The sequence below is a fragment of the Siniperca chuatsi genome, linkage group LG3 (genome assembly GCF_020085105.1).
Source record: "Siniperca chuatsi isolate FFG_IHB_CAS linkage group LG3, ASM2008510v1, whole genome shotgun sequence".
NCBI classification, from domain to species: Eukaryota; Metazoa; Chordata; class Actinopteri; order Centrarchiformes; family Sinipercidae; genus Siniperca; species Siniperca chuatsi.
In genome coordinates this window covers 14,287,954-14,303,927 of record NC_058044.1, presented here as the reverse complement: position 1 = coordinate 14,303,927, position 15,974 = coordinate 14,287,954, and the positions used below count along the sequence as shown (strand labels likewise).

Genomic DNA, 15,974 nt, shown 5'->3' with positions numbered 1-15,974 from the left:
TAAAAATGAAAAAGTTATATTGGAAATAGTGTTTTTTCAAATGTACTGAATTTTGAAAACAGATTTGTACAATTATATTTACTGATGCAAATCCTGTTGTTGTGATATAGTACACCTTAGCCTCACTTTGCTGTCAAGTAAATTGATCATCTGTCAGGGAAAATTCCAGAGGACTACTCCACTGTCACTAACCTATTGGTGTACTGTGCTCTGCCTGAGATCCCTATGTGTGGGAGTGCCTGAACTATGTCTGGGAAGACAGAAACAGAGAAGATATTGGAAGGAGCTTTATTGTAGGTCAGCCTTGAAGATGATGCCATGTGTGAAGATCAGTGATGCGAAAACACATGAAGAAGTAGATGGAAAGAGGCTGCTGTGGTCCCCAAGGAGGAAGACAAAGAGCCTCTTATTGCTATGTGTCAGACCTGGCTCTCACCTGCAGTGTGCACACTGTAGCAGCAGTGTGGGGTATGAGTGTGTGTGACAGTGTTGGCAACACTACATTTGCATGCATAGAAGAAATTAGGTTATAGGGAGAAACCAGGTTAAGGCAGGAAAACAAGAACGAGAAATTACATGCACTACAAAAACCCTATTTACTGTAAAACTCATGTTTCCATGCACACGGTCAGTAATGAGATTTCTCTCCTACCCTTAATCTTATTTTAGAACCAAAGCTGGCATATTTTACATTTAGTGTGTTATAATAGAAGATGCTGCAGCCTGAAGAGGGTTTTTTTCCCTTTTTGTCAGAGCATTTAGAGTGACTGTGAAGAAAGGACATGCTCTGTATTAAGAGAGAGCACATAGGTTTTCCTTTCTTCTTGTGCATTTGTGTCTGAATTTTACAACCAACCTTCTGTTGAGCTATGAACATTGACATAATTAAACAATTATAGCTTTAATAAGACCATAGGAATACTTTACCTACCTTTGTCATATGCTCTTGTAAAAACCCCAATAAGAATCCCAGTTCAAGCACATACATAAACAGGAAACTTTACCCCACAGAAATGTAGTTTTTTAACCAGGAAATTGTGTTTCCTGTTTGCATGGCATTTAAGAAATCAGGTTACCGCAGAAAGCTGTAAATAACAGGGTTATTTATCTACATGTAAATGCACTGTAACATACTGTAAGTGATGACAACTTTTTCACAATCTCAAGGAGTCAAAGCACTCCTCACTCCAAACTTACATGGTTATTTAAAGTTACAAGAAGAGCTTGAGCAAAGGGTATTCACAACTTAACCAGTAGCTAACATGCTCTGTTTGCATGATAAAATAAGACTGCCTCAAAGCTCAAATGGTTGACTACATTATCTGTTGTGTACTACTTTCTGTGCATGTAAAGCTTTTGAAAGTTCACAAAGGAGTTCCCACGACTCCCACCTAAGTTTATTCTTGGAGATATAGAATTACAGAACTATGTATAGTATTCTCAGACAGTGCTAACTTGTGTATTTGCAAGCTAAGATATATTTGTGGTAGCCCCACTAACTACTAATTTAGGTAGCTGTTATTCTTTAAGTGTCATGGCCATTCTTTATTTTCAGCTCAAATTGTGTTTCAATCTGTAAAGGAGAATAACAAGACCCTCACATTTATAAACGTAATTTTCAGAAAAATAGGTTTTTATATTGGAACAAAAAAGTGCCTCTCTTTAAGCTGGGCTAACTATGCATTTTTGGGATGAACAAGTGTATTTTAAAAAACTGTTTTATAAGCTTAAGAGGAAGGATAATTCTCCCCCTACAAGAAGCATGTATTAACTTAGTTGAAAAAGTAACATTCAGACTAGGATATACAGTTTTTGCTGGACAGCAACAATATGCTAAGTAAAGACAAAGTCCCAAAAACATGATTTAGGGAGGGCTAAATGTGGACTGAGTCATAGCTGTACCTTTGACACTGTGATATCAGTGCAAATAATGAGGATGTCTGATTTGTTGCAATTCTTTTCTGGGCATCTTCATAGCCTTTAGGTGAGAGAGGGAACAAACCCAGGAATGTTCATGATAAATCCACAAATAGAGTGGGAGAGCTTTCTGGCATCAATAGAGAGAAAGTGGTTTATAAGCCTTAAATGATCTGTCATGTCAGTCTTAATTACCTGGCTCACCCACTCTCTCACACTTGGGTCATGTCTGTTTTTTCCTCAGTGTCGAGAAGTAAGGAGGTTGAGGTGCTGGCTGCAAGAGAAGGTGTAGAACTACGCTCTTTTCTGCATGCGAAGACCATTTTTGGATGTGTTGAGTACCAACATCAGGTCCCTGTGCATGTTTTGTTTCAGTGTTTGGAGAAAAAAAAAATCTGCTGTCTTATTTTACCGTCCACAAAAGTCTCGCATTTTGTAGTTTTCCTAGAATAGTATATTTATTTATTTGTTTTAATTGAGTAATTCATTTCTGTAAAAAACAACAACAACAAGTTAGCTCAAAGGCTGGTAAAGCTCTGCATGTATTACGTATGTTTTGAGTAATATAAATGGTGTATAGTTACAAAAAATCTGAATCAATTTTTTTGGTGATACCAATTCATGCAGGCACTTGAGGGTCTAATAAACACTAATACTCAATATTTTCAATAGTTTTTCGTTATTTGACTATTTTACACAATAGGCCATTTCCAGTTAGGCCCTATGCAACTTCCAAGTCATCAAATTTCATCCTGAGTAAGAATATCCACTCACACTAATCCAAATTAATTTCCAGATTCTGAGAATGGATCCACTCCAGCAGAGGACGGCCACCGCTTCAACACTCAGCTCTTTCCTTAAGAGCTTATTCAGACCAAATCAGGCGTTGCAGCGATTAGCCACAGGATTGTGTGGTGGTGTGTGGGGGTGTGGGCATGTTTATTTGTGCTTAAGAACGTAACCACTGTGAAACAGAAAATAACGTTTTATTCCTCTGATTCACCGGTTTTCTCACTACTGGCCCTACCTCTTTCCATTCACTCTCTAGGTTGCTTGACCACCGCTGTCTCTCTCAAACAAATGAACACAAACCAAAGGAAGCTTCTTGGTATCGCTATTTTTCAGCATAGACTGCAAGCCAGACACAGACGTCGAAGCTGGGTACACGAAATAAACCAAGTAAGGACATAACTGGGAGGGTATCATGGTTTGTTCCATGAACTAGTTTCAGTGATATTTCAGGCTGACTGTGGAGCAGTTTGAATGGTCTGATCACCAGATTGGCTACCACAGCGTGATGTCGGGTTACTTCTGGAGCTGCGCTGCGCTCAGGCACAGAGCTGAGTGGCTCGCTGTTCACTTGTTTATTTAAAGTTAATTACTAAGTTTATTAATACTAAACGTGTCGCGTGTCCAAATGTGTTTTCGCTACTTTTCGTCTACTTACTTTTCTCTGACTTGCTGTAGACTACAGCTCTGATCTCAGGCTGCATTTATCAGAGCCCTGAAGCCCCGCCCCACAGCTGCACAGAGTCTTGGATCACTTGTTTATTAAAAGCTTATTAATATTAAACGCGCCTTGTGTTCAAATTGCACCAAATTCGACACTGCCCTCCCTTGAGTCCTCAGCAATACACCCGCCAAGAGTGAAGTTGATCGGATGAATGGTTGACGAGAAAATTATAGGACAGACATACATACAGAAATTCCTTCCTTTATAGTTAGATGTGCTAATCAACAAAGGCTTTTTAGAAGGCACTTGAGGGGGCAAGAGAGGCAATTGACTATAAATGCCACATATGTATGTGTTTGATACATAGTAGCACTGGCAGCTCTAAACAACAAGCAAGTTAAATTTGTTTATTATTTGATTGATTATTAATCTCACCTGATTTTCAGGTGACATAGCATTCTGAATACCAGATGTTGAGTGATGATGTTTTATTTGAATAAAGCTTTTAGATTCAAAGCACTTTCTGGATCGAGAAATTAACCCACTTGAGTCCAAAACACATGATGTATGATTTTTTCCTTCATAGGAAGAGACTGTCTGTCTGATAATCCATTTAATAATATCTTAAATGTGATAATCCAAAAAATGGTAATGATGTTATATGTGGTCAAAAGGGAGAATGGGAACCTCAAAGGAGAACAGAGAAATGCAAACATTTCAGTTTGTTCAGTTGTTTTTTATTTCATTTGTACAGTTAGACACAAAGATGCACACTTTGTTGTATCTCAGAGGTCTGACTAAAGGCTGCTATCAAAGGCGAGAGACAGAATAGTTGTAGGTGTGTGACCGTTTGAGCCTGGGGGATCAGGTTCTGGCAGTGATAATGAAACTTTGATTGGTAAACAATGAGGGCATTGCCTTTAGGTTTAAAAAGTGAAGCTGTAAAATGAGAAATTCTAAGAAGCTAGAAACTTTTTCCCTGTACTGTCACAAGTCAAAAACATACAATTTACTATCAGATGGCCAGCCAAAAATGTTATTCCTGAAAAGGAGCCCCTGTTTTTTAAGAAATGATCACACTGAAAACCCCCGTACCCTACTGTTGACTGTCCTTATATAGTTGAGAGATTGTGGACTGTCTGACTGAAGTTTTAATGGGAGACCAGAATGTACTGCATATTTGATACTTGGTTTATTGTTACTATCTTGGCAAATTTCTATTTGAACAGTATTTCAAAGGTTGAGGTGAAATCAGATTGCATGTTTGTGTATGGCTTAGGCTAAGGAAAGGAAATTAGCTTACTATGAGGTATACCGAGTATTTAGAATTCGAAGTAGAAGTGATTTGGAAACCGGTCCTAGATGAAGGCTGTTTGGTTTTAGAATCAAAGATTTATTAAAAAGAGGAGACTAAGGGCCAAAACACACAGCCGCCAAATGACACACGTCAAAACAGCCACCCCTATTATTTTCTATGTAATGCTTCAATATAATGTTGGCCCAACTACAGAAGTTATTTACTAGTTTGTTGCTTGCATTTCACTGTAGTTTTAACAATTTCCCTTGTGCCTGTATCTACAAGGCAAAAAAAAATAAAATAAATTCTACTCCCTGTTTGTACATTGTGGCAGCTCGACTTCCCATCCTCACCTCTTGCTGTCTCTCGTGTGTGTAGATCATTGACTATGTATAATAATATACATATACAGCCTATGGTATAGATTAGTGAATGAGCAGAGAAAGACATGAAAGACATAAAATGAACATAAAAACAGGGATATAATGCCATAATTGATGGAAAATAAGATATATAAATAGATAAATAAAACCCTCTTGATAATAATAGTACAAATAAAATTAAAATAAAGATAATAGAATGCATAACATAAGATGGAAAATTAAACCCACTAAATAATAATAATAAAAATAAAGTAAAAAAATAGAATAGAAAGTGATTTTGAAGTACGCACTGTAGATTAATATTCTTGTTCTTCAGCTGACAGGTGTTAAACCCACCATGATCTGCTTCACAGCTCAATATTGTTGCATTGTCTATCTATGAATAAATTACAGTCAAAACCTACAGTTTATCTATCCACTTAAAACCATATTAATGATATTTCTAATGATAATCAAGTTCATTTTAGATTTTTTGATAGTAGAACCAATTAGGGGATTGGTTAACTGTACCTTGGTCATGTATGTATGGTTCCTGATTGACCTTTATCAGGCCTCCCCGTGAATCCTGATGGAGGTCCTCCACTTAAGCACCACCTCAGAATAAATGTATTATTTTTTTTATATGTACCACAGACATTTTTTGGGCAGTTCTGTTCTTGTCCTTTGCACCTAATGCTATGCCTGCCTCCCAGGTGTGCAAAAGCTGCCCACATGTTATTTATAGTTGAAGTATTGTCTGTCTGTCTGTCTGTGTACATTTATTGCAGCATATTCTGCTGATTGAACCGACAGGATTTCATTCACAGTTCTAAATGAAATGCTATGACTGCCCTGCAGTTATTCACTCACACTAGCTGGGGTCATAACGGGTGCTATAAGACAAAGGGCACAGCAAGCACCTTTCTGTCCAACCTGGAAGTACATGGGAGGCTACTTTATTAAGTACTTCTCTGCTTACCTACCAAGGTTTCGAGATTTCTATGCCTTTCTTTTGATTAAGTACTTAAAGGGACACTTCACCCCAAAATCAAAAATATGTATTTTTTTCTTACCAGTAGTGCTATTTATCCATCTAGATTGTTTTGGTGTGAGTTGCTGAGTTTTGGAACTATTTTCTTTCTACCGATAGTTCCTACATGAAAATGCTCACAACAAGGTCTGTGGATTATCTTAGATAACCGGGTCATGATTTCTGTAGAGTGACACTGCTGTTGAGTTTTTCAAATGTATTTTTTTGGCACTTTGAGCACCACAAGCCGAGTGCCATTTAGTTCCATTACATTCGAGAGAAGGCAGACATTTCAATGGCCGATATCCCGGACACAAACTTTCAGACACTCCTCTCTGTCAGGAGGCTGCGGTCTATCAGGACCAAAACCTCTCTCCACAACAATAATTTCTTCCCATCTGCAGTTGGCCTCATCAACAAGGCCCGGGACCCCCACTGATACTGACTCTTATTCCCTCCCATAGACACTACATGTTACATTAACATACAGTCTCCGCATCTGTCTCAATGCATTACATTACGCATATCTTTCGGACTATTACCTCTGTACATTGCACATATTCCTTATCCCTTATAATTCATAATGTGAATTTTTGCTCCTTGATCAATATTTTGCACAAACTGTACAGTTTTTTCATTCTAAAAACATATATTTTACATGCTTTTTATAATAAAGTTTCATATTTTTATGTCAATTTTTCTATTTATATTCCTTGACTTTTGTAGTACTTGTTTTTTTATGATCTTTTTTTATTTTCTCTTGCTATGTTTATTGTTATGTACCAAAATACCAAAGCAAATCCCTTGTATTTGAAAACCTACTTGGTAATGAACCCGATTCTGATTACAACATTTTACTTGCATTTTTCCAAACTAATACTTCCTGCATTCTAAGTACAAACAAAAATAGTTTTGCACTGAATGGTTTTTTCAGTGCAAACTGGTGAGTGTGAGAGCCACTATCCAGGATGAAACATCCAATATCCACAAGTACATCAAAGATAAGGCCTCAACAGATGACATGTTCAGTGATTGCCTCAGACAATGGGGAACAGAGGAAGAGGTGCTGGAGGAGGGACCATCATGGGAGGACAAACCCCTACATGGGATGTACCACCGGAACATAACTGAAGTGGCTGATATCAAGAAATCCTACCAATGGCTAGAGCGGGCCGGACTGAATGACAGCACAGAGGCACTCATCATGGCTGCACAGGAGCAGGCCCTGAGCACCAGAGCAATAGAGGCCCAGATCTACCACACCAGACAAGACCCAAGGTGTAGGCTGTGCAAAGAGACCCCTGAGACAATCCAGCACATAACTGCAGGGTGTAAGATGCCGGCAGGGAAAGCATACATGGAGCGCCATAACCAAGTGGCTGGCATAGTGTACAGGAACATCTGCACGGAGTATGGACTGGAAACCCCGAGGTCAAAGTGGGAAACACCTCCAAAGGTGGTAGAGAATGACCGAGCCAAGATCCTGTGGGACTTCCAGATTCAGACTGACAGAATGGTAATGGCGAACCAAACAGACATCGTGGTGGTGGACAAACAGCAGAGGAAAGCCGTTGTGGTTGACGTTGCAATACCAAGTGATGGCAACATCAGTAAAAAGGAACATGAGAAACTAGAGAAATACCAGACAATAACTAGAGAAGAGCTGGAGAAGGCTTGGAAGGTGAAGGCAACAGTGGTGCCCGTGGTCATCGGAGCACTCGGGGCAGTGACCCCCAAACTGGAAGAGTGGCTACAGCAGATCCCTGGAAGAACACCAGACATCTCGGTCCAGAAGAGTGCAGTACTAGGAACAGCAAAGGAAGACCCGAGCTCGAAGGATGAGACCACCCGCGGAGGGTGAAGGATGAAGTTTTTATATATATATATATGGCTATGCCGTTTGTATAAATCAGATAGTATGTATCCATGAGAATTAATGGATTGAGTTAAGACATTGTCAGAATCATGGTGGACAGAAAACAGGATAAACACTGATGCAGCAGAACCAGAACCATTATTCCACGCTTTCTCCTTCCTTGTCCAAACCTGGCGCCCACATTAGCCACAATGCAACTCAACCACCGACAGTTTGGTCAGAGATTCAGGCATGTTATGTTAGCAGCAGCTAATGTAGCCTTGAATCTTTTAATCACCTGAAAATTAAACCATGACAATAAATAGTGTTTAAGAAGGTGCTCTGACTCCCACACAAGTAGCTCAAGCAGTGGTGTAAAATAAAAATAAAAAACAGTGCAGAAGTTGCTGTCACTGAGTAGTTGCTCACCTTCAGATAACATCACATGTCAGTGAACCCAAAGACAGTGAGTGATGGTGTGATTCATCATGGCATCATTTAAGACAGTCATGTGCCTCACTCAGATATCAGTACATGACAAGACCTTAGTATCATTCCTTTTTGGTTGAACACTATTTTTGTGTTTCTTTTTAGATGCACAAAGACATTTACAAAGAAAGTGAGTGCAAGAAAGATTTTACCCATTACACACAGTGATTAGTAATTTCTTTATTTAAATATGCTTAGAAACTGCATTTCATCAAGGGGCAAGAGCACTGCATCAACCTTGTATCCCATGGAGCAGGAAATGCTGTGGCTTCCCCATGGACACTGACAGTGATGGACAGAGGTGAAATTTAGTGTCATTAAGATCAAATATGAAACCTTCCAGTCATGTCATGATTTTGATTAACAACCAGGCTGCTCTGCAAATGTGGCCTCGTCTTTACATACTACTACAGGACATTTGCAAATTCACATCTTTCCACAAAACCCCTCTTGTTTATGTGCAGAATAGTCTCTTAAAGCCACACAAATTTCACATCATTCATTATATTCTGGCAAGGTTTGCGGTAGAGACACGTAGGACCAGGAGAGGCAAACTGCTTGCATGCAGTATATATCAGAATTGCCAGAAGCATTAAGCAAGACAGCAGCACCATGGAAAAAAGTGAGAAGTGAACTTTGACCTTAAAGTAGTGGAAAATTGTGATGGAGTAACTAATCATACTTGAAATCTGCCATGCACTGTAATGAAATGCCAAATACCGTTGGTTTCTAGTTACAAAATCCACATTCATGAGGTCTGAAGTAAAGCCGAAATGATTAGAAGATTATTCAATTAGTCGATTTAATATTTTGATAACTGATTAACTGTCCAACATTAAATTGTTTGATTTGATACTGTTCTTTGCCTTATGTAATAGTTAACTGAATATCTTTAGGTTTTGGAGTGAAGGATTGTTGTTGACAAAACAAGCTATTTGGTGACCAAATGGTAGGGAATCATCAGATTAATCAGTAATTGCAGTCATTAGTCACAGCCCTAGTATGAAGATGTTGGCCCAGGGTCTGACATAACTGATGGCCTGGGGCTAGTCAAAGTTAATGCAGGGCAAGTTGATTGACCAGTCACTGGTCAGTCCAGGCCAGTGGCGGATTGGTCCGCTTATGAAAAGACGGTTGCTCTTCTTTAAGAATGGAGTGGACGTGGGATCCCAATATATTAGCAATGTGTCATGTAGAAGGTAAATTAAAGGTCAGGACTACTGTAAATCTGCTCATTATAGTGTTTAGACCCAAAATATGACTGTTATTGAGGGTGTCATCACTTATAGCAGTCTAACGTGAGACACTTCGCTGAGGTACTTGTGGCTAGCTAGCCATGTAGCCAGCTGCGTTGAGCTAAACAGCTACGGTGCTCACGTTAATATAAAAATCTGAAAATTGTGACATGATTGTACACTCATCCTTTATCCCTGCAGCCATTGTTGCTGTGTAGCGCTCAGATGTTTTTTTATAATCAGAATCAACTTTATTGCCAAGTAGGTTTACACATACAAGGAACTGAACTGAAACAGTTTGTGTCCAGGGTGGGAGGGGTCAGCTGACTGGAGGTGCAGCTGTTGGTATACAAGGAGAAGAGCAGAGGGGAAAGAACGCAACCTTGGGGGGAACCAGTGCTGATGGTCCGGGATTGAGACACATGTTTCCCCATCCTCGTGTTCTGCCTCCTGACGGATAGGAAGTCTGTGATCCACCTGCAGGTGGAGTTAGGCACACAGCTGGGAGAGCTTGTCCTGCAGCAGAGCCGGGACGATAGTGTTGAAGGCGGAGCTGAAATATATGTCTCCATAAGCAGTGTGTCCATCTTTCTGTTAAGAGGAAACCAGTTCACTGCTGGCTGTGTTAACCACAATATATATTACACATAGAAATGAACACTTGAAGCAAACAGTTCAGGCAGTTTATGAGTGCAAAAATTGTCAAATTTATCCCATTTCCATTATTCCTGGCAGAGGTTCATGAGGAGTCTAGGTGCTGGAGGATGAAGTGAAGGGCCATGTTTACTGCATCGTCTACACACCTGTTGGCTCTATCGGCGAACTGCAGGGGGCCCAGGAGTGGATCTGTGATGGATTTGAGGTGGGACATCACAAGGCGCTCAAAAGACGTCAGGGCGATGGGTAAGTAGTTGTTTGGTCCTTGTTTTTTTGGGGATGGGGATGATGGTGGAGGATTTGAAGCAGGCTGGCACATGGCATGTCTCCAGTGAGGTGTTAAGATGTCCACGAACATCAGAAACAGCTGATCAGCGCAGTGCTTCAGGGTGGATGGAGAGAGTCTGGCCCAGCTTTGCGGGGGTTCTGCCTCCTGAACAGTCTGTTGAGTCCCTCTCAAGGATGGAGAGAGTCATTGTTGAAGTAGGGGAGGGGGGAGCTTCTGGTGGGCAGTTGTGGGCTGGAGCTGGTGGATGGAGTCACAGGGGATGGTGTCAGGACTGTCCCATTGTCTCTCAAAGCTACAGTAGAACTCATTCAGTTTGTTAGCCAGGCGCGAGTTGTTAATGGAGTGTGGGACTTTAGGTTTGTATTTGGTGTCTGTCTGAGCCCCCTCCAGAGAGAAGCAGAGTTGGCTGAGAAGGGGTGTTGTAGTCTTTCTGAGTACAGTCGTTTAGCTTCTCTCACTGTATTGCTAAACCTTTACTTTGACTCCCCAAACCTGACTCCCTAAACCTGTCCCCACTCCTGAACGCTTCTTCCTTTTCCAACCTTAGCTGTCTGAGTTTAGCTGTGAACCAGGGTTTGTCATTGTCATAACTCACCCTGGTGTGTAATGGTACACAGCAGTCTTCACAGGACTTCACAGTCTCTGTGAGCTCATCCAGACTGTTGGTAGCAGTCCTCAAAACATCCCAGTCAGTTCAGTCCGAGCTCACACAAAGGTAACTCCATAGCTTTATTTGGAGGACCTTCGGGTGTGCTCCACTATGAGATTTGTTTTCAGAAAGAAAACACATGACTAATGTTAGGTCAACACTACGCTAACACTAACACTAGCTAACGTCAACTTATACTGTAGCTAACTATCTAATGTCGAGCACTGTGAGTTTTTGGCAGGCAGTTGTTTCCTGCACAAATCTCCCAAGTAGAGGCAAAACAATTTATGTTGGACACTGTTTGAATACCCCAGCATGATTATTGGTAACAATAAATCCAAAAACAAATGTGTCTAGTTAAAACAGTACCTTCTGTGAAGTAAAATAGATGATTGGGAACTTGAATTGACTTACCTTCCATCTACATACTACAGCTTTTAGCTGGTGAGGGAAATGGTTGCAGTTGTCTTAAGAGTGGTTGACATAACCAGGCTGAACCTACAGTAAGAGGTTGAGGGTTGGCAAGATAGCAGAGATGCATTGAATCAGATGAAGTCATCCAGGCTTCTGGCAGAGCAGTGGGAAAAAAAGGACTGTCGTGAGGGTGTTGTTGACCTCTCTATTGAGGTCCTGCAGTTGATGTCACAGCCTGGTGGACAGAGAGTACGCTTTTCTCAGTCCTGCTAGCATATAAATACATATACTGACTGCTAAGGTAGCGATGTTCACATACAATAATCTTATCAAAGAAAAAAAAATCTAATTTCAATTATGCCAGATGCATGTAAAAAATAAAATTTAAAAAAAGACAGGAGGATAAGAAGCAACAAACAGAGAGCTAAAATGTATGATATTCCTTTCAATAAATATCACTGAGACTGATGGGTATCAGCGTAAACTACAGAAGAAGGGACTGTTGTGGTCAATGACTTTTATATTTTTAAAACTGTAGACATTGGGGAAAAAAGCATTTGGATTTGTTAAAGAGGGTGCAGTTTGCGGAGTTGGGAAATGTAGTCTACTCAGTTACTATCATAATTTTAGTTCATATATGAACAAAATAGAATCAATTTAGATTTCTTTCACACACAAAACCTTATTGAAGTGCAATTAGGCTGAATAATGCATTTAACCAGCATATTTGTCACTTATGCCAGGGTATAGTCATATGAAACTGAAAGGAGGATGTGGTGTTCGCCCCAACGTAAGTCACATTAGCTGAACAGATAAAGTTTAAGGAAAATGACAGGTCTCTGTGAGTGGACTAAACCTGAACTCCTATCGATACAGATGAGAGGAGGACATGTCAGTAGCCGCTTGTTATATTTATGATTTAATTTTGTTTTAATGTTTAATGTTGTTTTTTTGTTTTTTGTTACATCAGTAGTGTAGCTGGGATTGTTCACATAAAGGCATAAACACATGAGAAGGGACATTTGGCATGACATACATGTACTTCCCTTACATTAATCACTTTCTCTCTGTAGTAGGGCTGGACACTATTGCAAGACATTTTATCACATTAACTTCTATTATTTATGTGAAAAAAGCATCACTATGTGTCTTTTTCATACATCGATATGCTTAAGTAGCCAAAGTATCGCCACATCACCAACATCGTGTTATCTCGTTTATCAACACCAGCTCTCTACTTTTAAGGTTGGTGTGACTCTTCACCTGTAGGATTCTGTGCCAACACAAAAATGTTTCCTCAAAGGGAGCACTCGTCTCTCCCATCTAACTTTCCAACTGTCGCAATATAGGCTATATTTGTCTAATGAAAATTTTCCCTTCAGTCCCCCCCCCACACACACACACACACATACACACACGTGCACACACACCTACACCTCCGTCTCTTACTGCACACATACCGTGTGAGGAGGCTTCTTGTTAATTTCGTCGCCTATCAAAACGATTGAAACCAACGTGGTACCAAATGACATCGACACCAATAGGTACACTTACAAGCTTTTACAAAACAACGGCATAAGTAGGCCTACATTAAACAGGAGACTCTCTGTGTTTCTCTGCAGAGCATGTGCAATTAGTCAGTAGACCGCACGGGAGGGGTAGAGCAAGGGGAGATTGTCTACTAGTTAATCAATAGCAGATGGCATCGTTCTCTCGGAAGGATAAAAAAATAAAAAATAAAAATGCTAAACTGGGTCACCAAACATACTTTGGCGGCCGTTAATATACCTGGGCGGCCCGCCCAAAAAAGGTATTATGGTATACCAGGGTATTTAGAAATCCTGAAGGTAAATACCATAAAAAATACAGACGGTCCTCTTTCTGGTGGATCGATCATATTGGCTCTTAGATCGTTTATTTTCTGTGCTCTCAGTTCGGATTTCAGTGGGTATGTTTGCTCAAAAGATGCTCTGTGCTTTGTATTGTAATACGGTGTAGTCCCTCATTCATCCAGGAGTGTTCTAACGTAGAAAAGGTTTCAGTCGTAGTCATCTGGACACTGTTTTCAGAATCAAGACGTTTCGGCTCCCATCCGGAAGTCATTCTCAATTGTGATGACTCAATTTTCTACGTTTGTCTTGTAATGTTATTGGCGCTTCACATTGCCGCTTTAAATAAGCACCACGATCTGCCCATGGATGGAATTAACATGTAAGAGTCTGTCCATTCTTGTCCATTTCTCTTACTTTCAATTCAATTCAATTTTATTTATATAGCGCCAATTCATAACAGAAGTTATCTCATTGCACTTTTCCTATAGAGCAGGTCTAGACTGTACTCTTTCTCCTTCAGTTCGCCTACCAGCCCTGGCTGGGAGTTGAGGACGCCTTCATCTTCCTGCTGAACCGCATCCACACCCACCTGGACAAGCCGGCAAGCACGGTGAGGATCATGTTTTTTGACTTCTCCAGTGCTTTCAACACCATCCGGCCAGCCCTGCTGGGGGAGAAGCTGGCAGCGATGCAGGTGGAGGCCCCCCTCGTGTCCTGGATTGTTGACTACCTGACTGGCAGACCACAGCATGTGTGTCTGCAGCACTGTGTGTCGGACAGCGTGGTCAGCAACACTGGGGCCCCTCAGGGGACTGCCCTGTCTCCCTTCCTCTTCACCATCTACACCACAGACTTCAGCTACCACACGGAGTCCTGCCACCTTCAGAAGTTTTCTGATGACTCTGCTGTGGTGGGATGTATCAGCGGTGGTGATGAGACTGAGTACAGGGCTGTGGTGGGGAACTTTGTCTCATGGTGTGAGCAGAACCATCTGCAGCTCAATGCGAAAAAGTCTAAGGAGCTGGATGTAGACCTACGAAGGGCCAAGGCACCAGTGACCCCGGTTTCCATCCAGGGGGTCAGTGTGGACATTGTAGAGGATTACAAGTACCTGGGAGTACACATGGACAATAAACTGGACTGGGCTAAGAACACTCAAGCTCTGTACAGGAAAGGCCAGAGCCGCCGCTATTTTCTGAGGAGGCTAAGGTCCTTCAACATCTGCCGGACAATGCTGAAGATGTTTTATGAGTATGTGGTGGCCAGTGCTATCCTGTATGCTGTTGCATGCTGGGGCAGCAGGCTGAGGGTAGAGGATGCTAACAGACTCAACAAACTGATCCGTAAGGCCGGTGACATTGTGGGGGTGGAGCTGGACTCTCTGTCAGTGGTGTCTCCCACCCACTCCATGACATGCTGCTCAAACAAAGGAGTACCTTCAGCGGAAGACTCATCCCCCCAAAAGGCACCACAGAGCACCACAGGAAGTCATTCCTGCCTGTGGCCATCAAACTCTTTAACTCTTCCCTCTAAGTGTTAGTCTATATGACCCTAAGTCATTAAACTGGACATTGATCATTAACATCACTGCAATACTTGACATAATTGTGCAATATTGTGTGTTAATAATGCTGTGCAATATACTCTTTTCAGTTTAAAATTCCCTATTTATTGATATTTATTCGCACTTCTATTACTGCTGTGCAATATCCACCATCTCATTATAATCTTAATAGGCTACACTTAACAGTTCATGCACTATTACTTACTACTTGTATTATTACATTGTATTATTATACCGTACATACACATCATCAACCGGTAAATACACTTTGTACTTTACACTTATTTTAATTTTATACTTATACCCACTTGGTACTTAATTTATCTGACCTGTATTATAGTGTATTATATTTTTTGCTTAGTACTTCTATTCCTGTGTGCACTGACGTGATAGTGAGCTGCTGTAACAAAAGATTTTCCCTTCGGGGATCAATAAAGTATTTCTGATTCTGATCTGATTCTGATTATTTTAAGACATCTGTAGCCTACTTGTCTGTGTATTTTGAGTAAGTAAAGCATTAAAAGGGAGTCCTCTGTCTGTTTCATGTTGGGGTTTCATGTGTGTGAAATATCCTGGTACATTTTAAACAGATATAAAATATAAATTAAAATCATCCTGTTCACACTATAATTGGTTAATTTCACTTGAGACATTCTACTATGATATTAAACTGAATCTGAGAATGACATATTATGGTAGATATTCTATTTAAAGGAGCTTTACATGGATAATTCAGCTGCCAATAGCGATTTAATAGCTTGTTACGATGAAATCAACTATAATAGGCTTACAATAAATGTAAACATCATTATAACTATAGTGATATGTAATGTTGTGGAGGTAACAGTGGTTGAGGTGGAAGTAAACGGGTCAGGTCATTCTGAGGAATTGAAAAAAACAATACACAGGGCAAGAGAGCAAAAACCCTCAT

At 40.5% G+C, this 15,974-nt stretch overlaps 1 long non-coding RNA gene across 1 annotated transcript; it reads left to right on the top strand.

The window, feature by feature from the left end:
• Positions 1-2,182: 2,182 nt before the first annotated feature.
• On the top strand, positions 2,183-14,056 carry LOC122873024. Its single transcript, XR_006377351.1, has 3 exons — positions 2,183-3,096; positions 10,374-10,541; positions 14,000-14,056. It is a non-coding gene; the product is annotated as an uncharacterized LOC122873024 (long non-coding RNA).
• Positions 14,057-15,974: the final 1,918 nt, after the last annotated feature.